Consider the following 19,232-nt stretch of genomic DNA (forward strand, 5'->3'; position numbering starts at 1 on the left):
AAAATAGCTTGGTTTAGGCAAGCTTCTCTGCGCCATTTGTAAGAAATACGCGTTTTGCGATTCTCAAATTGCGATTTTTAGGGAATCGCAATTAGAGAATCGCAAAATGAAATGTATGTAGGATTTGCTAAATATTTTGCGAATCCTACATATTCCTTATTTGCTAATCGCAAATTGAGATTCGCAAATAAGGAATACTTTCCCATTCAATCCTATGGGCTAGAACGCCCATAGGAATAAATGGGAAGACATTCTCAATTTGCGATTCCCAATTAGAGAATCACAAATTGAGAATGCAATTTCAAGGTTGCGAGGGTGTCAATAGGACACCCTTTTGCACCCCTGAAATAAGCATGTGTGCACATGTGGCGCACATACATGCCCTAAGGGCATGTATGTGCGCCACATGGCACTTTGAAAAATGCAAAAACGTGCACTTTTCAAAGAAATCGCACAACTTGGGTGCTTCCTACATTGCATTTAAGGTATCACAATTTGGAATTCCTTAAATGCATTCACAAAATAGGGAATCGCAAATTTTATGATTCTTTTATTTGTGAGTGGGTTTTTGTGTGCTACATTCCACACTGCCTAAATTGCGATCGCAAGTGCTGAAATTCTGTGAATTTCATTTCATTTTTCGCTTCATACATATGGCCCCCTTTCTTTTATGTCAAATGTGGTGTGTATTAATTTACACAATACACAGTTAATACAAGGTTATAAGTTACATGAGAGGATTGCTTCCGAGCAAGTCTCTTTTCTACAAGTCCTTGCTACATCAAAAGAAGATTTACAAAATGCTATGAGGCAAGCACTGTACTAAGCACTGGTCACAAAATATTGGTCGCAATTTGTGACCAGTAACTTAAGTACTAATAGGTCGTTCACAAAATACTGAAACGTAGTGGTTCACAATTCAACCTACCTCATGGATAATAATTAGGTCATAAATTGTGACCCACTACAATTCACACTCACCACAGGATTGGTGGCCTGCTGGGGCCATTTGTGTAGTCAGCACTTTGTTAATGTTTTATGACCAGATTTCGATGGATGAATGAGAATGCCTCTTATGCAAAACAAATTGAAGATGATTGTAATTCTTCTAAAGAATTGTATAAAATAGTGAAGGAACTTTGCAAACCAGCTTGTATGCCCCACCGATAAAGTCACTAAAATATACTCGTCCTTCAATATCCAATTCACTGGCAATAAATCAGCTAAGGAATCATTAGTGTCACACCCCAAAGCACAGGCTTATTTAAGCAACCTGGCCCCCTTTTCAGAAGAAGAAGTCACAAAAGCTATGATGGAGGTTAAAGCAGGATTTCCACTCGACCCCTGCCCTCACTTTATTTTCTCAAAACTTGCCTCAGTCCTAAGCCGCATGTCACTCATATCTTTAATAAATCTCTCGACTCAGCATCTTTTCCGGACTTATGGAACTAAACCACAGTATTCCCATAAGTAAAAAAAAGCTGGTCTAGAAATTTACAACCCTGCTAGCTACCTACTAATCTCTCAATTACCCTACCTGTCCAAGGCGTTGAAGAAACTGGTGAACAAGCAATTGGTAAACTTCTTGGAAACTAATGAATTTCTAAACCCCTCCCAGCCCAGTTTTAGAGCTAACAACAACACAGAAGCCACTCTACTGGCAGTATCAGATAACATCATTACATTGGTGGCCTGCCCCTGCACTTGCACTCTCTTGTGCTGGTGTTCGAGGCCCTCCTCCACCTGCAGGATCACCTGCGCCTCATCCCTGGTGGTCCAGTGGACCCCTGTTCTCCTTTGCCTCACTCTGTTCTCCTCTCCATTTTTTTTCACTGAATTTGCTTCTCCCTCTGTCTTTTTCTGTTCTGCAGTTTTTCTGCTTTTTTCTCATTTTTTCACTTATCTCCTTATTTCCATTAGCCTCCCTGGTGGTCCAGTGGACCACTGTTCTCACTCCGCTGTCCACTCCATTTTTTCACTCGTTTTTCACTCTTTTTAAATTGTTTCTTTACTTTTCTGCTTTCTGTGCTTTTCCTGCTCTCTGGCTTATTTCAGTCTTCTTCTCCTGTTTTCCCCCCTTATTCCTTCTTTCCTGCCTGTTTTTCCCCACAGCTGCTGCCCCCGTGGCCCCTCTCCCACCACGACCAGCACAACTAATCCTGCTTCGCTCCCGCCTCCCAGCTGTCCAGCCCTCCACTATCCCTACTGAAGGCACGCCAAAGGCAAGCCCATCTGCACCCGTCCGCGACCCGACTGCGACCAGTGCCAGGAACCCTGGATCTCCGCACTGCCAACGTTATGACCCGGCGGCACTTCATGCACTCAACCCAGGCCACAACAACAACTGCAAGTTAGCGTCACCGGCTGACACCCATGGACCCTTCAGCTGTCACTGCTGCAGGCACAACTGCAGCACTGCCAAGACCATGGACCCAGCGCAACTCACCCGCAAGAACACAACCGGACCGAAGACCCTGCAATGCATCCTCCTCAAAGTCCGATCCCTCCACAAACACGCCACCGATATCTGGGATCTCCTTGACAGCACCACCCCGGACGTAGCGTTCCTCACTGAAATATGGAGCAACACCTCCTCGGGACCGGACATCGCCGTCCCTCAAGGATACAAGATTTCGAGGAAGGACCGCTCCACCCGCCCGGGAGGAGGAATCGCCATCATCCACAAAGCCACCCTCTGCCTGAGCACACTCCACGACGAGCCCACAGATCTGATGGAACACCTTCTCTTCAAGATGCTGGCCAGCCCCACCACCACCCTTTGAAGAACCCTCATCTACCGACCCCCTGGACCCCGCAGACCTTTTGCCGAATCCATCATGGACATCATCTCCCCGCATGCCATCGCATCCACCAACTACACCCTGCTGGGAGACCTCAACTTCCACCTCGACAACCAATGGGGCCCCAGCACCACATCCCTCCTGGAAAACCTCCACAACATAGAACTTCACCAGAACATGACCGAACCCACGCACTCAGCAGGACACACCCTTGACCTCCACTTCACAACAGGAAACTCCATCACCTTTAGCCACACCACCAAACTCCCAAAGACCGACCATGGATGCGTCCACTTCACCTTCAGAACACCCACCATCCACAGACACCAGCACGTGCTCCTATGAAGAAGCTGGACCAAATTCACCGACGACCAGCTAACCTCATCACTCAGCAACTCCACCCCTACCATCATGGAAAATGACGAGCCCAACGCCGCAGCCCGTACCCTGCACAGATGGATCACCGACAGCGCCAACACCTTAGCCCCCCTCAAGGAAAACAACAACACCCATGGCAAGAAAGCTAGATGGTTTACCACTGAACTTTGAGAGTCCAGACACACTTGCTGCCGCCTCGGAAAGGACTGGAGGAACACCAAATCCACAGAAGCCCACAACAACTTCAGAGCCGCCACCAAAGTCCACCACCAACTCATCAGAAAAATGAGGAAAAAAGCGATCGAAGACAGAATCTCCACCCACGCGCACAACAGCAAAGAACTCTTTAACATCATCAAGGAGTTGGCCCAATCTACCAGTGACCTCTGCAACAAACTCAGCACCTTTTTCCACCACAAAATCAAGAGCATCTACGACAACTTCGACGAAGACAACCAACACACTGAATCCTCAACAACCACCCCCGACACCATGAAGCCAACGATCGACAACTGGACAACCCTCACCACCGAAGACACACTGAAGACGATGAATTCAATCCACTCCGGGGTCCTCACAGACCCCTGCCACCACCACATTTTCAACAGAGCCACCAACACCATCGCACCCATGCTCCGCCACACCATCAACTGCTCCCTGGCAACCGCATCGTTCCCCGACGACTGGAAATATGCCGAGATCAACCCCCTCCTCAAAAAACCCTTGGTGGACCCCACCGACCTCAAAAACTACAGACCCATCTCCCTGCTCCTCTTTCCAGCGAACGTCATCGAGAAAGCCAACAACAGCCAACTCGCCACATTCATCAAAGAGCACAACATCCTCGACTCCTCCCAATCCAGCTTCAGAAAAAAACACAGCACGGAAACCGTCCCCCTCGCCAAAACAGATGACATATGCACCCTACTGGACAAAGGAGAAACAGCAGCCCTCATCCTCCTCGACCTCTCAGCGGCGTTCAACACAGTCTCTAACCGTACCCTTATACGCAGACTCCACGATGCAGGGATTCAAGACAAGACCCTCGACTGAATCTGCTCCTTCCTCTCTGGCAGAACGCAGCAGGTCAGACTCCCCCCTTTCCTCTCGGACCCTACAACAACCACCTGTGGAGTCCCTAAGGGTTCATCCCTCAGCCCTACACTCTTCAACGTCTACATGACTCCGCTCACCCCATCTTCAGAACCTACGGACTCAAGATTTTATCATACGCAGACGGCAACCAACTCATCCTCTCACTATCCAACGAACCCAACACCACCAGACACAACTTTCGAGAAGGCATGGTAGCCATCGCCAAATGGATGAAAAACAGCTGGCTTCAACTAAACACCAACAAAACAGAAGTACTCATGGGAAGCGTGGCTTGGCGCCAATAAGAGGGCAAGCGGACTCCGGAGCTCCGTCCGTGCCGCACCCCTGCCTGCAGTGATCCTGACAAATTGAAGGGGCCCCTAACCAAAATCCTGGTTGCTGAGACCCTGCTGCCTGTGCTGGGCGGCGGTGGAGGCTCGGCACTGCCTTACAGCGATCAAAGAGCCGTTTTTATAGCCAGGCAGCTCCGAGTGCCGCGAACCTAAGATGGCAGCCGGGAGCTGCATAAGAGGGACTTGCTGAGTGCTCGCACAGAGACCCGGCACTCTCTGAGAGCTCTCATCCCTCCGGCGGCTGAGAGGAGCGGCGGCTGTGAGCACGGCTGGTGAGTGCGGGGCACCGGGGCTGACAGAAACCGGGAGCACTCTGCTGGGTTGGACGAAGCACTCCACATACAAAATGGCAGCACCCACTGATGGAGCTGGGGCCTGATGTCCATAGTGGAACGGCTCACTAGGCAGAGATGAGACGCGAGGGCCACGACGAGCTTCGATATTAAGCTAGACTTGGGGCACTGTGAGCGCTGACCTGAGGTCTTCTGTGATGAGGGAATGGCGGCAGGTGAGGTGGTGGAGGCCCACCGAATCCGGAGGAGGTATTGCCCTTGAAGCCCAATGCTGTGTACTCTGACTCCTGGGGAGATCGATCAGGACTAGCGGTGTACAGAGACAGTCTCCAGCTACATAGTGGTGCCCATACAGCGCATGTGGGAGCCTTGACGAGCCCTTCCTGGCTGTGAGTGATCAGGAGATGCAGGTGAGGGGGTACCCTTCTGATCGCCACCGAGGGCTGGATTGGAGGACACAGGCGGCAGAGGCCAGAGCTAGGTGAGGGAGCCCAGAACTATAGAATTCCCCGCTGCGCTGGGTGAGAGGTGCAGGGGCAGTGCCACTCTGATCAGAAGGGCTGGACGACTTTGGGAGTGTGCACTGATCTCTCTGAGGAGGAGGCGGCTACCCTGTTCCCCTTCCGAGCTGGCGATTTCGAATCGCGCTCTCTCCTTGCTAGGAAGTCTCAGGGGAATGACATACTGTGCCGGACTGCACTTCCTGACCTTTCCTGTGTGCGCTGCCTGTTCCAGATCCTCCTGAACTTTCCTGTGATCCCTGTTTGGATGACCTGCACGACCTGTCGCAACTACCCAGAATGGGCCGTACATCCCGCCGGAAGGGCTTCATGGCCTTGCATGTGGAAACAACGGGGCAACAGTCTGATGACGAGGAGGAAGTGGGAGAGGGACAGAGGGACAGGGCAGCAGGGGATCCCACACTGGTGGACATAAAGCAGGCCATCACATCCTCGAGAGAGGCCTTGGAGACCAAGATGGATGCTATAGGGGTGGACCTCAATCTACTGAAGGAAGACCACCGCAAGCTCAAAGAGCGGGTGAAAACTAATGAGAAGTCCTTAGAGGCGGTTCTAGACGCAATCTCTACCTTGCAGCGCTCTCTACAGTTGGTGGAGGACAGGGTCAGGACCTTGCAGGTGAGAGCGGAGGATAGTGAAGGGCTCTCTTGCAGTAACAATCTGCGCATAGTGGGGATCCCGGAATGTGAGGAGGGAGATGATGCTGACCAGTACATGGAGAACTGGCTTTGACCCTTCTTTGCCCCTGAACGCATGCACAGAGTCCCAGCCAGGCCTCCAAAGCCGGGTGCATCCTCGCGACCGATGATTGTGCGCTTGCTCCATTACCGCGACAGATACCACATCTTGCAGCAAGCACGGGGGAAGAAGAACCTTCAAATAGCGAACGCCAGGGTGATGATTTTCCTAGATTTCACCAGGGAGGTGCAGAGGCAGCGCGCTTCCTTCATTACACTAAAGCAGAAACCTCAACAGCTGCATTTACCGTACACCATGTTGTTCCCAGCACGTCTAAGAGTAGTAGACAGGACCACTGCAAATTTCTTCACTACCCTGCAAGACACTTGGCAGTGGCTGGAGGCGCGAAAACCAGTAACAAGGAATGCCTCTCCGTCGAGACCTGCGGAACGAAGATCACCTGCACATTTGGGGTCACAGAGATCCTTGATGCCGCCGGGTTTCCAAAGTGAAAGGGACAGGGCGGTGAGGACGGTTGCAGAGATCAGCTGGGGAGAGCTTAGCCATGGCATGACCAGACTTGAGACTTCTCCTTCCGGCAGCACGAGTGGAGACTCTGAAACTGAACTTCCTGAGGTCACACCCCAGACGGAGGACTTACTCATGTAAGATGGGTGCATGAAGTTGGGTGGGAGACGTCTGGGCTGGTGCCAGGGATTAGCTCCTGATTGCGCTGAACTCCAGGAGAGGAAAGAAGATGCCACCAGGCACGAACCATAGATGGGTGCTCCTCTGGTTGATACGGTTCGGGGGGTGGCTGGGGGGTGCTGGGTCCTGTTGGGTCAGCACACACCTCACCACGTTTAGTGATCAGTTGATTGTTGTACCAGTTTGGATGGGAGCTAGTTTGCTTGTACCTGTCCTGGGGAGATGGAGTTGAGGAGTTCTTTTTTTTTTATTTTTTATAATGGGGTCAAGCATGTCGCTGAGGAGGGGCAGGTGAGAAGATCATTGAGATCCAAGACATGGGATCCACCGTAGGACTTAAATGTGTAACATGAAATGTCAGGGGAATGCATACTATGACACGCCGACACAAGATTCATGAGTTTTTGGTGAGGAGGGGAGTACAGATCGCTCTGATGCAGGAAACACATCTAACGCAGAAGGAGGGGGCGGCACTGCAGCATAGATGGAGGGGACAGTTGTTCTACACTTCACACTCGGCCTTTGCCAGGGGCACATTTATCTAGATACCAGTGGGGACTGATAGATTCTTTGCGGGCTCATCACCCGTGGGATAGGGAATATTCATACTTCTCTGGGTTGCACGAGTTACATGTTCATCTGGCCTCGATCCTTTGCTCTCCAGATGTCCAAGGGGGGATTACCCACAGTGAATATTTGACCAGAACGATCTCTGATCATAACCCAAGAAGATCCGGTGCTTAAGAACACAATTGGATCTGCGATTGACGACTACTTCTTAGATAATACTGGGTCTGCATCGAACCTCTTTATTGAATGGGACGCATTCAAAGCTGTGATTAGAGGGCGCTGTATTGGGGAGGTTGTGGGAGTCCGAAAGGTGTTGATGCAGGATGTGCTGGGGGCAGAGAATAGGCTCCGGGAACTGGAAAAGGAGAGACCGTAACGACCTGATAGGCAGGAAGACCTGCTTGCGGCACGTGAGGAGCTGGCGACCGAGGTGGAAAGGCTGCGCTCCTTTGATTATAAGGCATACACCAATCGGGCCCAAGCAGAACGGGACAAGTCGGGGGTTCTGCTGTTGTGGTTGGCGAACCCAGCACGTAGAGGGACGCCGATTTTGGAGCTCTGAGATCAGGGGGGGTGGCGTATTATACTCAACAAGCCATCAACACACACTTTCTGAACTATTATACCACTTTTTATCAGAGTAGACTTGACCCTGGAGCTGCCAATGGAATGGATTTTTTAGGGGGGATAGAGCTTCTCCAGATTGCTAACGAGGTGGCAGAGGAGCTTGGTAAAGACGTTGTGCAGGGAGAAGTGTGTAGCGCCATCATGCATATTGCAAGGAACAAGACACTGGGGATGGACGGCCTTCCGGTAGAATTCTATTCTGAATTTTTAGAGATCCTGGCTCCGAAACTGGTGGTATTATATAACAAAGCACTTCGGGAGGGTTGTCTTCCTGTTTCCACGAGAGAAGCAATCATTGTACCTCTCCTCAAACCGGGTAAGCCGGCCTGGGACCGAACGGCATACAGGCCGCTTGCCATGTTTAATCTGGACTATAAGATATTGAGTTGAATCCTGGCTAGTCGGGTATTGGCCCACATGTCGACGTTAGTTCACGTGGACCAAACAGAATTTATCCCAACTAGGTACACGGCGATGAACGTACGGAGGCCACTGCGTATCTTGAGGGCGAACACTTATTGCAGGGAGGAGGCTTGTATTTTCAAGGTCGACATCGAAAAGACCTTTGATAGCCTAGAGTGGCCATATCTTTTCGCGGTCCTGAGGGTGTTCGGCCAAGGGGACCTATTTTTGTAAAGGACGGCGATCTTGTACAACAACTCCACCGCCAGGGTCAGAATGGGAGGGCTGATTTCTGCTGCTTGCAAAGTGGGTAGGGGCATGAGGCAGGGCTGCCCGCTGTTGACCCTGTTCTTCGCGCTGGCAATAGAGCCGATGGCTGTTCATGCCAGGTCGGGCCGTCACTACCAGGGGCTGATGGTGGAGGGACACTTACAACAAATAGCGCTGTATGCCGACGATCTCCTTTTGTTTCTGGATGACCGACTCAGGGGAGGTCCTCTGGGGAGCTATGGGACAGCTGCACTCTTTGGGAGAGGTTGCGGTGCTTCGCGTGAACTGGTCCAAATCCTGTCTTTTTCCCGCACACCCAGACAGGCATGGGATGCAGCCGGCAGAGGAGGGTCCATGGGAAACTAGATGCTTGCCTTACCTCAGAACTCAGAAATACCATAACCCTGACGACATGCTGGAGGGCAATATAGGGCGGGCTGTACGTAAGGTCAAGAGCTGCTTTGAGTTCTGGGAAAAGCGCCCGCTGTCGGTGGCGGGCAGGGTTGCCTTGGTGAAGATGGTCACACTGCCCAAACTCCTTTATCTATTTGGGACGTTCCCGATCTGGATCCCAACTAGGTTGTTTGCGCAACTTAACACACTGCTTACTGGATTCTTGTGGGGTGTGGGGCGACGCAGGGTGGCTCTGGTCACCATGCAGCGGCCTAGAGGGGATGGGGGCTTTGCCTTGCCAGATTTAGAAGCCTACTACCATGCAGCGCAATTGCAATGGTTAACCAAATGGGTGGCAAGCCGAACCCGACACCGGGAGGACCCCGATGGGCCGGACCCTCCCTTGTTGCTGCTCTCCTGGGTGCTCCTCTGCTTTCCCATGGGAAATAGAATGGTCCCGCCTGACCTACAGGTGGTGCGCCAGTGTTGGAACTGACTGGCTAGGCGAGCGCGTATGCGTACCCCCTACGCTCCGGAGATCCCGCTGATGATATGTGAGGCTTTACCTCACGATGGGGGCTGGGGCAGGCTGCAGGACTGGGAAGAAGGATCACTGCTATAGGGGACCTGTTCGAGGATGGTAACCTTCTACCTTTTAACGACCTATTGGAGCGCTACGACCTGTCACAGGGGGACTTTCTTCTTCATGCCGCACTGACAGCAGCCATTAGAAAACATTGGCGAGAGGGGATGGCGGTACCTCAGACTTCTCTGGCCTGCCAATATGTTGTAACGGTGGGGGGAACCTTTAAGCCGGTCACAAGCCTCTACAGGAGGATCACCTGCAGCCTGAGACAGCCCCTGACATCCCTGCGACTCAAGTGGGAAGAGGATTTGGGTGTACCCATTGAGGAGAAGCCATGGGGGAACTTGGTAGAAAGGTCCTGGAAGTGCTCTAGGAATGCACGCTTGCAGCTGATCCACGTCTATGTGTTGCATAGGGCGTACCTCAACCCGGGTAAGGTGAATGAATACTTCGGGGGCTCAACATCATGTCCACGATGTAACCTGGAGGGAGCGGGGTTCCTCCACATGCTTTGGGACTGCCTGCATCTGGGAGAGTACTGGAGAGGGGTGGCATTGACACCAGGCTGTTGCTTATTACATTGGTTCCTGCATACTGCCAAGACCAAAGTCACTAGCAAGTTTATAGACCTGGGGGTGGCGTTGGTCCAAAAGGAGATTACCAGCCACTGGAAGGCAAAGAATGGCCCCAGCTTAGCGCGATGGTCCAGGGAGTTAGTGAAATTGGCAGAGGCGGAGGGGAATTGCAGATTGCGAATGGCCAGGCGAACTGGAAGTGACAAGGCCCTGGAGACAGCGCGTGCATGGGTAGCATAAGTGGAGCTGGCGAAACACCCAACGGCCAACACCACTGGAACTCCTGAGCGGAGGGACCCTTTAGCAGACGACTGACTTCGGGAGGAACTGATAGATTAGAGAGCTGAGCGCAGATAGGGCGGGAGGATGCTGAGCGAGCATCTGTCCTTGAAACCGACACTTGAGGTCTGGGATATATAGGACACAGAACGCCACAGTCCTACTCACAGATCCATCAGAGTAACATTGTTAACCCAGAAACATGCCTCGGGGGGGGAGGGAGGTGGGTTTAGTTGAGGTTGGGGAGGGGAGGGGGGTTATCAGAGTTACTTTATATAGCTAATGACAAGAGAGACTCCAACTAGTAGACCTTACTGATTCATATTGCAGGACGGCAGATGGGGAACAGGAGGATAACTCCATTTTAGGCCGCTTCACCTCACGTCAGGAGGGACTTTTTACGGACGATGATGCTGAGAGGTGGAAATACAGTATCCTGCTAAGTTCTATTTCTGATTTCAGATGTGTCCATTCACAGCCCTACTCGGAGCATTTATTGTATCTGTGTTCTTTTTTTTTTTTTTTTTAATCTCAATAAAAATTCTTTTTTGAAAAAAAAAAAAAGTACTCATCATAGGCCCACACCCCAATGCCTGGAACGACACCTGGTGGCCCCCAGCCTTCGGAAGTCCGTCCACCTCCACAGACCACGCACGCAACCTGGGAATCACCCTGGACTCCAAACTCAAAATGGACCGCCAGATCACGCTGTCTCGTCCTCCTGCTTCTACACCCTCAAGACCTTCAAATGGATCCCCCTCGAACACAGAAAGACCGTCACTCACGCCCTGGTCACCAGCAGACTCGACTATGGAAACGCACTCTACGCCGAAATAAACAAAAACCTCACACGCAAGCTACAAAACATCCAGAACGCTGCCGCAAGATCGGTACTCAACCTGCCAAGACACTGCCACATCTCCCAGCACCTGCGCACACTCCAGTGGCTCCCCATCGAAGCTAGAGTCACCTTCAAGATGCTCAGCCACACTCACAAGGCCCTCCACGACACCGGACCAGCATACCTGACAGCCGACTCAAATTCCACGCACCCCAAAGGACCCTACGATCAGCGCAGCTCTCCTACGCCATGGTCCCCCGCACCAGAAAGTCCAGATCAGACGGCCGCTCCTTCTCCTTCCTCGTGGCCAGAGCCTAGAATGCCCTCCCGCTCCACCTCAGACAAACAACATCTCTCCCCATCTTCACAAGAAACCTCAAAACCTGGCTCTTCGACAGACCCGCACCTTGATGGACTGGAACCTGTGAAACCCCCCCTCCCCCACCACCTTGAGACCCATACAGGTGAGTAGTAGCACTCAGCAAGCGTGTGATTGATTGATTGATTGATTGTTTGTCACTGCCTAGCAATGCCTACCAGTGAGGAACAGCAAAAACCAATAATGACCCCAATACTATGGAGGATTACTTCCAGGGTGTGGGAGTCATTAGTTTTTGTTTTTTAGAAATAAACTCCCATTTAAGGAGTTTGATTCTGAAAAATAAATTAAGTTATTTCTTTGGTGAGCGCCCATCAAAACCAATGACGACCTTCAGCAAACTTTTTATAGCTTGAAAGGAACTGCTGCACCATGCACTTGGAGGACTGAATGTCATCTGCCATCCAGGCAGATGCTACTTTGTTCATCAAACTGTTTATCAGGCCCCTAGTATGTGCTTCTGTTGTGGAAATATACTTGCACAGGGGAATATTTGATGTAATCATCTTTATGAAGCAAATAATTGACCTATTACCCTCACAGCAATAAAGTTAGACCATTCTTTAAGGTGATGAGCAGTCAAGTCTTACAGCAGTGGAAACATTTTAGTAGATCTGGAACTCAGTAAATGAGCAACAAATACATGTACTTGCAAAACTCGTATTCCTACCTAAAATGTTTTGTCTTTTCCTGTAGATAATTGTTTTTGCAACATCTGATCAAGGCTGTCAGCCTGTGGCATCGCATGAGTGAGATTTAAACAAGGCAGGTGTTAGATTATAAAATATCTTCGGAAACGTCTTGGAACATGTTTCTGTTCATGTGTCACTTATCCAGCAGTAAGTTGTCCACAAAATGAGTGAGAACCAGTGCTATATGACTAAAAAACGTGATAGTTAGAGTTTTTCACTGTGGACTTGAAAGGCATTGTTATAAAAACTCTGTTGTCAACATCAGTGGGGAGGATTTAACAAGTCTGTATCCAGGTACCATCTCAGCGGTGCACAAAATGTGGGAAGGCAGTGGAGGCTTTGAAGAAGTTCAAACTCAGCATGTTATCAAAAAGGTATGCAGTCATAAAAGATTAAAGGATGCCACGTATGAAAGAAATGTTAAAATATGATGATGAAGTATTTTAAATACCGAATATTTGATGTTGCAGACGCAGGAGAACAATTTTGACATTAGTACTAGCCCTGTTTAGAAAAAAAAAACCATAATGCTAGCCCCGTAGATAATATCAATATCCAAAAACCTGTCTTGCCTACTTGAAAATTCACTGGTTGCAACGATATTTTCATTATAATGTCCATAAGCCTTACCAGTCTGCACACCAATTACGGGTTCTGGTGGTACAAAAGGCACGTGAACTGTTCTTTATGGACAGTGATTTCAGCCAGTCATTTAATTCCATAACTATGGCACGGTAGACGCCTTGGGGCAAATCCATTAAAAAGTGGCAGAACTCAGCAAAGTAACCAAAGTTGCAGCACTGCATTGCATCAAAGGGAGAGAAAAGAACAACTATGATTCTGGTTCTTGCACCCCCCTTGTTCTAGAGCAGTTTGGTCTGCCTTGTGTCACACCACAGTGCAAGAGTTTGTGCATGTGGGTACCCTTTCAGTACAAAATACTATGCTCGGACATAAATTATTTTGTATGTGTTCGAGTGGCGGATGGTGACATTTGAAAGTCGTGAGGCGTAAAGCAATTGTCGTTCTGCACTGCGGCGAGCGTGTGCAGCTCGTGAGCCCGAACCTCCTACGGGGGTTTTGGGGGGGAGGCAAAATTTGAAAAAAGAGTGGGCAGATTGTGCATTTTCAAGCAAATTTGAGAAAGCAGGATGGTGTCAACCACTCTGAGGTCTGGTGACCTCGTCCAGTCCCCGGCCCGGCCCATCCACACCCCGCACCCCGTGGATCCTACTAAGGTCACCCCTGTGATCTCTATTGCATTACACAAATCAAATGTGGGGATATTAAGAGACAGGTAATAACCTCTCTGATCTTGTCCCTGCAGGGTACACCGCCAAATGTCTGCTCAGGGCAGGCTTTCACCATAAACGGAGGCTTCACTGCCTAGCTTAGCATTGAAATCCCCGTCCAAAATCACGTTCAGCCCACACCTCTGTGATTGCAACTCCCCTTTAGAGCGGTCAAAAAAAATAAAAAAGCAGGACAAATTTGGGGTTGGAAAGTGAAATACATGTGAAATTGTTATTGTAAAAATGTATAACACACATATTATCACACACACATCGGATCATCATCAGGACTAATTACATAAAATTGCCCGTATAAAAATGCCTCGATTCCGTGGTCAACAATCAATCCCGCCGCCCCTCCAATTCCCCTCGAGCCTGAAACGCGACACCTGGGATTCCACAGATCTCTTCGTACCCTTGATGCTGGCTATTCATCTTCCTTGAACTCTCGAGGCATTTTTATACGGGCAATTTTATGTAATTAGTCCTGATGATGATCCGATATCCCCCTGATAAGGATCGAAACGCCGTTGAGACAGTTGTCCACCTTACACACTCTATTTACTGTATATAAATTACTGTGAAGGTGACCTTATATGTATCAGATGTTTCACTATTTGAAGTATTTACTGATTGAAACATCCATGTAAATTGCCTAAGGATTTTTCGCACTTTGTTTTCCATGCGATATGTAAGTTGTAGGATACAGGCTTGTATCCCACTGAAATTTAACTTACCTCTGTTTGATTATTATTATTAAATTCTGTATATTAAAGTAGCCTTTGTCCGGCTGGACACTGGCTGTAATATAGAACCGATTGAGGCTATATTCATTGCACCACTAAACCCCTTTTTGCTTTCAGGGACCACTGCTTCCTGTAAAATGTTATTTTTTAAGACATGTATCAAACTCAAATAGTAACAAGAAAGAAAGTTTGGGCTATGCAAACAGTCGGTGCCTCGGCGGTTTCATCTGCAGCCGGCTGGATGGCCGAACAAAGCCAAGATATTGTCCATCTCTTTGACAGACAAAGGGCCTCAGAGGTTCCGACTGACATGCCCGAGGCGGGCACGTGATTGGAGTCATTAAATTAAATAGCAAGAAACACGTTTTCCGTATGCTATCGCCTAGCCACAAACAAACTGTAAAAGCACATCTTTTATGCTCTGCTGTTCTAAGGATCTAGGGGGCCGGGAGACAGCGGCTTGAGAAATGTGCCAAGGTCTTCGGTCCTAAGGAATTAAAATAATTCAAACAAGTGACTGAAAGCAGGCCCCATTGACTTCCTCACTCTAAGTACTGTCCCTCAAATGCCCCTTAGCACCCAGACCATCATGGATGATAGGTATAATTTAATTGGCCATTTTAGTTAAGTAAGTGACATAGTTACCGAATCTTCTGCGGGGTTACCCATCTTCATCGATGACAGGAACGCACTGTCTCAGCTCTCGTGACACCCTGTCTGTTCCTGTTTCAGCACATACATTGTCGGCCCTGGCACCATCCTGTCTCTTCCAGTCTCGGCGTCTGCATTCTCACCTCTCAAGACACTTTCTCTCTTCCTCTGCAACATCCCGACTCCTGCAGTCTCACCGCCTGCAGTCTCACCGCTCGAGCGCTTACATTGTCAGCCTCGGCACCACCCATGGTCAATCTCGGCCCCTGTGCTCTCAATTCTTGTGCTACCCTGTCTCTCCACATCTCAACACCTGTGTCCTTATTTCTGGCTTGGGCGCCATCCTGCCTACTGCAGCCACCACAAAGTTGTTCTTGTCCCTGGCACAATGCTGTCTCTTCTATACTCAGCACACGGCCTCGCTCTCATCTTTGGCCTGGTCTTTTCAGAATCTAGATATTATTGATTACAACCAGAACACTCGTTTTCTCCGGGTGTCGGACACGGTCTTTATTAAGTACCGCTCTGAACTGTGGAATACTACCTCTTTCGGGTCACTCCTTGGGTGCACTATTACATCTGAAACACTGGTTTTTTTCAGGCTCTTTAAGCGCTTGTATTCTAACCGCTAAGCAGCAGGTGTTACATTCAGTGTCAATGCGTGTGTGACTGTGCATTTGTGTCATTTGCAATATTCATTCATTTAAATAGGCAGGTACTTCCTGCTTTACCCGCCTTCCTTCTTCTCTCTCAATATATTCCTTCCTGCATATATTGTGTTCCGGTTTTCTTCTTTACTTGCCCGCTCTCCCGCTCATGCACTCCCTCAATTGTTCTCTCTTTTTTCTCCTTCTATCGTGCCGTCCCCTCACTTCTCGCCCCAATTGTACCCGTCTCTCTCCTGCGCTCTCTCTATTTCCTCCTCACTTCCTATTTGTAAAGGTGCTCTTTTATCGTCTTTTTTCCTCTCCTCGTGCTCTCTTGTTGGTTTTAATCTCCCTGTCCTACAACTCTCCTTCTCTCTCCATTACTTCCGCTGCCTCTCTGTTTCACCTGCTCTCTGCCCACCTCTCGTGTTCTTTCAATATCGCATTCATGTGTATCTCTCCTGCTGGTCTCCCATTTGCTATACTCGTTCTCTCCCCCACCTGGTCCCTCTACCCCTCTCCTGCAGTGCTGTGATCCTGCTAGCCCCATGCTTCCTCCCCGACCCCTCTGCCTTACCGCACAGTGCTGGTCTGAGCCCGCCATTTCTCCTGGCCAAAAGAAGTCAAGGCCCAAGATGTTAAGGATTATCGAGATGTACAGCACATATTCTCCATTAATGCAGTATATGCCTATCTCGTGCCATGTAGTGTTTTCTGCACTCAGACTTACATAATGGAAACAAGCTCAATACGCAACTGTGACGTACTGTAACTAAATAAATAACTCACCAATGGAACGTTCTCGAGCCAGGCTCCTCCACATGACTTCACTGGACGGCAGACAGCATGGCGCGTACAGCTAGAAGGAACTGGAAAAGGCTGGATTTAAACTCCTCCCTCAGTCCCCAGGCCACCAATCATTTTACAAATGAACAACTATTGCTGGGTCTCCTGACACACGCCCACTCCTACATTGTTTAAGCTGACTGCCCTGCCCCCAGCCACTGAAATCATTGTAAGTCTTGCGACTCCTCCCTGGGCTACGTGAATAACGCCCAAACTAAAATACTATTCTGGCAGTGATACACAGACCACTGCCACCAGTGTGTCGCCACTGCCCTGCTTTCTGGCTGCAGGTCGAATAAATCTTCGCCTAGCCAAGATATGCACAGAGCCAACCCCACCCCCTCAAACAAAAACCCAGATTTACATGTTTGTTCACCAAGCAGCCAGCACAATTAATTGCTAGCTGCTCGGTGTTGCATCTCGCATTTTTTTGCTCCCCCCAGGGTGGCAGGGCGACACCCATCTCACCCTTGAACACCAGCCGCCCCTGATGTGTTCTGTACGCTACAGCACACATGCAAGGTTGGAAACATTTGGAGAAAATAAAACGTTTCTCTAAAGCTACACACCTCAAGGTGACATAACTTTTTGACCTAACCCCTGTCTACCAATGTTAATAGATAGGGATTTTCATCTAAACTAATGGGTGGTTGCATATGAAAATTCATGCACCACCCACCCACCCACCTTTGACACATTGTAGTGAATAGTAGCACATAAAAATAATTTGCGTTAGCTTAGGGCTATTTTGCAGCACGAAACAAGTGCTTCACTGCAGAGTAAATCCTAATTCAGCACTTTGCACTGTGTTGTTTAACTTTTTTGGTGGAATCCTGGTGCAAAGTGTTAGTAAATCTGGATCTGCCTGCTCCAGCCATTTGGCGGTCTTACCCTAGTAAGTCTTGTTGCCACACAAGTGATGGTTTCAGCTCTGCTTTAGTGAGTCTTAAAATGGAATCAAAACAGGGGTTTGAAACTTCTTTGAGAAGCCAATATAGTGTGAATATTAAGGCTGAGTGATGGTGATGTTCACCCCTTTCCTTAAACCAGACTGCCAAGCATTTTTATGAAGACACCACTTCTGCTACAATGACATGGGGAAAACAATTGCTAGGTTCATGGTGATTCTGGTTAAAGATTGTTACTGAAGGGGCCAGAAAAGCAAGTTCTAGATCTGCTCGAGAACCTCGAGTTGATGGTCTTATCTATATTAAACACCAATTTGATTCTAGTAGCAGTATGCCTATGGGGCAGCATGAGGGCTTAGTAAATCAATTTTTGTCCTGTCCAAAAGGAACAATATCCTCACATACTGCAAGGTGGCAAATGACCAGTCTCGTAATTTGGAAGAGGGTGATCTTGCCTTGGCCATGGCTAGACCTAAGTCTGCTATATAAATTTAAACATTGAGAGTGTCCGCACTAAACCCTGTTTGTTTTCTTTATTCATAGAAATCTTTGCAGAGCATTTACCCAGTTTAATCAGGACCTAGGTATCCCAAGTACAGGTCATCAATAGGCCACATCTGGGAGATCCCCAAGGAGGATAGCTTATTCTATAATCAAGCCCTGTTGACTCCATCAAATGTTGCTCTGAAATCTGTAAAATACAAAAATAGTAGTATGGTTGTAGTAGATGCCTCGTTATAGCAACGTTAAAAGACCCAACTGTTATTAGAGAATACACAATTTGCCTTCAATCCTATCTGTGGAATAGGTAGCGACTTATGCTGCATAGTTCTCAAATTGCCTAAAATATTTTAATTTAAGCACAACACGTGGCTACTATATCAAGCAGATCTATCCTGTGATAAGTTAAAAGTAAAAATGTTGCAAAATTGATCCTTTCAAAGGCTCAGTGATCATTGAAGTACTTTGTAAAAATATTGCATATGGCACTTGCATCCAAAAACCAGGATCAGCCTTCAACAGTGCAGCAGTGAGTCCATTCAGGTCTGCAATGTTATTAAACTGGCATTTCCTGATTAGGTATCAGAGTATATGGGTGTACACCAGAGTCAATTCTATGTTGTGTAGTTTCAACTAATAGCATTTGCACATTTGTTGGACAAAATAAACCAGGGGCTTGGTGTCTAGACTGATTCCGAACACTCGCACAGGATATGTTGGCCTAGAGACCAACTAGCTCATAGTGCCACCCTAAGCCACCCTTAACCTTATCAGGGAGCGAATAGCTTATGGCAACCCCTGAACATGAACATGACAACCCTGACCCCTCAGGGATTGTGGAAACAGTATAGAACATTTTGCTTAGTCACTCGTGCTCACTTATTTTGAGAAAAGTATACAGAGCATACACAATGGGATGTTTTCAATAGATTTATTGAATCAATGTTATTCTTGTCTAAAAAACATGTGCTGCAATGATTGATATACAGAAGCAGATAAAAGTGACTACAAGTGCCAAAAGTGTAAATAGTAGCTATAACTCTACCATGGTGCTAAGACAGTGTATATATGCAGGCATATAAAACTAGGCAGTAATCAAGCGTACTCCTACAATGCAAACTCTACTCTAAGTGTACCTGGAGTGTATGTAGCTATAGAGCCCAGAATCCCCCCAAGGGACGATCCAACCCGATTACCTGA

Source organism: Triturus cristatus, chromosome 6, assembly GCF_964204655.1.
Source record: "Triturus cristatus chromosome 6, aTriCri1.1, whole genome shotgun sequence".
Classification (NCBI taxonomy): Eukaryota; Metazoa; Chordata; class Amphibia; order Caudata; family Salamandridae; genus Triturus; species Triturus cristatus.